Source organism: Cimex lectularius, unplaced genomic scaffold (assembly GCF_000648675.2).
Source record: "Cimex lectularius strain Harlan isolate CLEC.00 unplaced genomic scaffold, Clec_2.1 scaffold82, whole genome shotgun sequence".
Taxonomy (NCBI): Eukaryota; Metazoa; Arthropoda; class Insecta; order Hemiptera; family Cimicidae; genus Cimex; species Cimex lectularius.
This window is the reverse complement of record NW_019392695.1, coordinates 181,976-187,790: the sequence shown is the minus strand read 5'-3', so window position 1 is coordinate 187,790 and position 5,815 is coordinate 181,976. Positions and strand designations below refer to the sequence as shown.

Here is a 5,815-nt window from a genome sequence, read left to right as displayed (position 1 = left end):
TATATATATATATATGAAGGCATTAGTAGCACTGCGGGCGCCATTGAATTATCCGCAAGTGTTGCATCTTTCACAACGAAAAAAAACCGTGTCCAGTGTCCTTTTGCTGTTTTACACCGGCAGAACAATAGAGATTATGATGTTAATGTTTCACGTAATGAGGTACGAGGAGGAGAAGTGGTGACTTGTGCCTCTCCTAAGCGATAAATACTGTGTTTTATTGTCGTATAATCGCTTGAGACAAATGTTTGATCTTTCTTGTTTACTGTTGTCGCGAACACGTTCCGTTATCAGACACGGCGTTGTCGCTTCACCTACATAGCACTCATTAACAATGATTGACCATTTCGGCAGATTTCTTATGTCTAACATAATGTTTATTGGTATATAGTTTCCATATTAGAAAAATGTCAATGTATTGGAGGAATTCCATGTTTATGTGATGCGTGTCTAAAGACTGAAACCGACCTTTTGATCCGGCACAAGTTGAATTTTGCCATTCTGTTTATACTCAATAAATAAGTAATATAATTAATAAATAATACATTTCGCTTCGAATAGAGAGAATGTTAAATGTATTTAAATGTCACTTACAGTGCGATCAATCTAAAGACAAGATGTGAGATTTCTTGAAGTTTAGTTTGAAAATATATTTTTCTTTCTCATTCCCTCTCTCTATCTGTCTCTCCAAATATTTCTCTATCTCTATTTCTTTGTCTTTCTTTCTTTCTCTCTCTCTCTCTAACTATTTTTTTCTCTCACATTCTCTCCCTTCCTCCCACACTCCCTCTATTTATTTTTCTTACACACGTGCCATACTCATCTCTCCTATTTCTCTCTTATTTTTTCTTTCTTTATTTTTCTCTCTTCTGAGCGTATCTCATCTCTCCCTCCCTCCCTCCCTCTCTCTCTCTCTCTCTCTCTCTCTCTCTCTCTCTCTTTCTCTTTCTTTCTTTCANACACACACACACACACACACACACACACACACACACACGCACGCACGCACGCACGCACGCACGCACGCACGCACGCACGCACGCACGCACGCTTAACAAAGCTAAAATTGGCAAATCGTGATGATCGGGGACGACCAAAGTACAGGTTGTTTCTTTTTCAAACGTTCTAAACTAAAATAAATAGTTAACCGAAGATCCCAAAAATTGGGCCGTGAAATTTACTTAATTTTAAAGAAAAATGTTTACTTAAAAATGTTTTAGTATATTTGATACGGAAGAACCTTTTGTCCGTTTGATCCCGCTTTTGCCACAGGAAGTATTCTGTTTGTGTTATCACTTATCAATTACTACCATTGATTTCCATTAGGACTTTAATGGCACAATTTGGTCGTGCTAATACTTTTTAGGAGTCATGCGAAACTATCTATTTACTTGCATTTTCTGAAGTGACACGGCCATTTTGAACAATTTTTCGATATGGTAATTCATTTGACTCATAAAATAATAATAATAAAGGGGGTTAATTTAATTCATAAATTACCAGTCGGACCAAGATGAAAAATAGAATGTTTCGTTCCCTTTTGCCTGTGACAAATCGATTTCAACCAAGAAATGGTAATAATAAATGATGTATACAGCTTGTAGAATATGTTCGTTTGCAAGTTAAATCGTTGCAGGAGAGATTTAAATTTTTAAGAATAGATTGTTCCTAGGCCATGAGATTTGTTATTATGCCTTGCATTGGCATAACGAATACGAGACATTTCTTTTCTTTTTTTTTTCAAAAACAACAACGGAATAATATACTGTTCAAACAACAAATCGAGCTAAAATATAAATTATGAGATTGTACTGCTGGGGTTTGAAGGGTGATGAACAAGATGAACAACGAGGGTCAAGGTTATAAGCAGGGTGAGGACAATATGATTCGCATTTGACGCAAATCCTCGACCAAACGAAAATGGCGAAATGTGTCTGCCAGACCAAATCAATGATGAAAATAATGAAGATGGGTTTATTTTATGGGCGTCAGCCTGCCTTTCCTTCAAGCTTTCATCGAGCTTCAAATCGAGGTAAAATAAAAAATGTGAGATTTTTGTATTGAGATTTGAAGGGGGATGAATAACGAGAGTCGAGGTTATAATAATTTAATTACTCAGCAGGGTCAGGAAAAGTTAATTCGCTTTTTACACAAATTAACGAAGAAAATGCTTTCTTCAATTTATCGAGAATTACAATTAATTAAGGTTTTTAGTCGAGGTAAAAAAAGTCAATGGCACGAGCGGGATTCGAACCCACGATCTTCGGCTTGATACGCCGCTACTCTACCACTTGAGCTAACGTGACCTCGATCCACATCAACTTCCTATCTCAACCGCACCTTTTGAATTTTCCCTCCTTTTTGCCATTTTTCAAATGTCGTGTAATCGGATTGGATTCTCGGCGACAAATGAAATGGCCACGGAGAGCTATAGTGAAGTATACTTAATTCATTAAATTCACTAATTTCGTGGTCCGCTTGACCAATTAATATATTATAATTAATTAAAGTTTTTAGTCGAGATAAAAATGGCAAAAAGGAGGGAAAACTCATAAGGTGGGGTTGAGATAGGAAGTTAATGTCCGAGCGGATTGAGGTCACGATAGCTCAAGTGGTAGAGCGGCGGCGTATCAAGCCGAAGATCGTGGGTTCGAATCCCGCTCGTGCCAATGACTTTTTTATCTCGACTAAAACCTTAATTAATTGTAATATATTAATTGGTCAAGCGGACCACGAAATTAGTGAATTTATCGAGAATTATAAATTTGGGTTTATCTTAAGGGCATTAGTCTTGCCTTGCCTCCATGCTGTTTCAATCGGGGTAAAATAAAAATTGTGTGATTTTGGTGTTGGGGTTTGAAAGGTGCAGTGTCAAGGGTATAAGCAGGGTGAGGTCATCTGGCCATATTAAATCGGTAGTATGATGAAGAACAAGGGTTTATGTAATGTGCCTTTTAAAAGCCATTGTGTCCTCTGTTCTGTATTTATCGTACACCATTCAGTCCTAATTCTTCGAGGAATTTCATTACAACTGTATTATTTATTCCATGGATGTGTTGTAGGTCTGAAAACCCTTTCACCCGGGGAAAATGGCAGCACCAGAATCACCAAGTCTGACGTAGTGCCTGCTGACCTTCCAAGGTCAGCGAGTCTTCCATCTTCCAATAATGCACAGATTTATTTTTTTTAAATCATGCGAGATTGGATTGCACGGTTATTCCCATTGCTTCCTCGTTTTCTTGGATGCTCTAGGATACGGTTGGACCTTTTCGTTCCCCCAACTATGCCATGGGAAAATACCAAACTAATGTAGAAACTGGTGAAAACGGTTTTTTGGTTTCTCCAAAGCCTCGACTTACAATTAGCTAAATGATCACTAATGTAGCAAGATTACATCAACTCTTCGACAAAAGTTGTTCCACGGGTAACCTTCGGCTGTTGCAAATTTATTGTTGCATTTTATTCATGTTTTACACTTTTTTAACTTTCATTGCATATAAGCTTTGTCAATATTGTCTGGGCGTCTGGGTCGAAACTTTGTTTGTTAGTCGATACGCGAACTTGTCGTAATAGGTTGTGCTTTTCATAGGCTTTGTCTCAGAACGAATCGATCTGCTCGAAAACCAGTCGAGAATCTGGTAGAGAAATCTCCTTACGACGATGACCTCTAACACGTAATCGTCTCGTGTTACATAACCATGCCCAGGAGAGGTGAAAGAAGAGTCGGGCCGATAACGAGATCGGAAGGAGGTCGACAATTCGACTTTCGGACCGAATCGAAAATAAGTGAATTTTAATGTCGCGGAGGTAATTGCCAGGGCGGAAGACCTTTCTCGTGTTGACTCCTACTTGACTGCTTCTTCGTCGGATGTTAGTGCGAACAATGAAACCGTCGACTATAGGAATAAAAGTAAAAAGATTCTCAAAGAACACAGAGAACAGTTATTAAACAGATTTTTTTATTCGGCCACGGCTGTCGGTAAGCAAATGACGCCGTGAGCGGCAATTTTCCGGGTTATTTGATTACTTACGGCACGCTTCCGTTGACCATTAGATTCTCCTTTTACTCTTTTATCACTTCCACATTTATCCGAATTTTCAAATTTACACCCGTGTATACGCCAATATTTCAAAATCGCCGATTGCCGGGGAAAAAATGGCCTTCGGGTTAGACGAGAATTCTTCATTTGACACTTTGGCCTGCGACTTGATGGATTTTCTTTCATCGGGTTCCGATCGTTAGTCGTATTCTTTGGGTCCGCCCGTTCCCGTTGCTGTCCTTGGTCGGGTGTGTTCCAGCTTCACGTATCTCACGGAGCAAGAGCCAAGTGTATGATTATGATCGAGCTGATAAATTAAAAAGCTCACCGGTTATTATTTGTAAATGGAAAAAATATACAGTATATAAAAGGTTTGTGTCTAAGAAATTTGACAAGATTTCGACCTCAATCGCAATTTTTGTAAATACAACTAAAACAGTTATTAATCCTTTAATCACTCGTAGTTTTTGTTAAAAAAAAAATAAAAATAAAAAGATCGCGGAAGTCACAGGTGGCGAGGGGGTAGTTGTGGTGCGTATGGCATGGCTGAACATTTAACGGTCTCGTTCATCTTTCTTTTTCCAAAAATTAAAAACTATTTAAACAAAATAAATAAATTATAAATAAACGGCCTGTTTTCAAAACAAAACTGATTGTTTGCACTATTACTACTACTATAAGCATGTTAAAATGAAAAAAAAATCGAAAACTAAGAATGTTTCTTGAACAGAATAATCAAAAATAACATTTCATAAAAGAAAAAAGCTTTTATAAATAAATGCTTTCGTATAAGGCAAAGTACGAAAGAGCAAAAGTTTGCAACAGTTTGTTTTTGTTTTGATATGATACAAAAAGGCAAACATATATTGGTTTATATAGTTATGGTTTTATTTTTTTTTGTTTAATATTAATACCGTCAAAATTGAACTTTTTATTACAGAAATACTAACAAAAAGTTAATCCAAGAAAAAGTAAAATAATGTCTTGGGTGGGAAAACGTTTCAAACACTTAGACCCGTCGCATAAGAATAAAATATTAAAAATTGATACAAATTTTCTTTTGATATGTATAAGCTGAAATTATTTTTAAAAAAACGACAACAGTATTTCAAGTTGTAAAAACGATTTTAAATTTAGCACAAAAACAAACAATCTCCCTGTTGACAGTTGGCGTAACACAACAAAAAGGAAAAACTGGGACGAATCGAGCCGCCGGTTGGATAAAAACGTTTTAAAAAAATTTGAAAATTTACCAGAAAAATTTCGTTATCCTTAAATGAATCGGAGGTCGGAGCGGCGTGAAACAACTCAGTCGAAGGCCCGTAGGTGACTGAGGTCTGAGCCGGTCGACGTCGAGGAGTGGAGAAGCAGAGAAAGCAGACATGACGTCATGTCAGCCTAGGCATCCCTACAGTCAGTAGTTAACGTAAACGGGATCCAGGATGAAAAACCCCCGGAGAAAATTATTTCAAATTGTACATATATAATTTTTCCAAGGATGATCGAATAAATTTATGGTCTCCAGGAGAGGGGGAGGCTACTCAAGACATTTCGGAATAACATGCATTATGCAACTACAGCAATAGAGGATGGATGAGTATGGAAAGCATTTATCAGCATAAAAACCACAAAATTCGGCTAATTATCAACTAAGTTTTTAATTTTTTTTTATCAAGAAACAAAGTTTTTGCCCGCTGAAAAACCACTGAATACAAATTTTGATATATGTTTTTTTTTAAAGAATTATTTTTTTAAATAAAAGGTTAATTTATTTT

At 36.9% G+C, this 5,815-nt stretch overlaps 1 protein-coding gene across 3 annotated transcripts in view; it reads right to left on the bottom strand.

Moving 5' to 3' along the window:
* The window catches only part of LOC106664108, a 126,639-nt gene extending 121,263 nt beyond the window's left edge, over positions 1 to 5,376 (bottom strand). For all 3 annotated transcript variants that reach the window (XR_001340136.2, XM_014389529.2, XM_014389528.2), the window contains exon 1: positions 5,294 to 5,376. The gene's annotated coding sequence lies outside the window, so the exon portion shown is untranslated. The remainder of the gene's footprint in view (positions 1 to 5,293) is intronic.
* Positions 5,377 to 5,815: the final 439 nt, after the last annotated feature.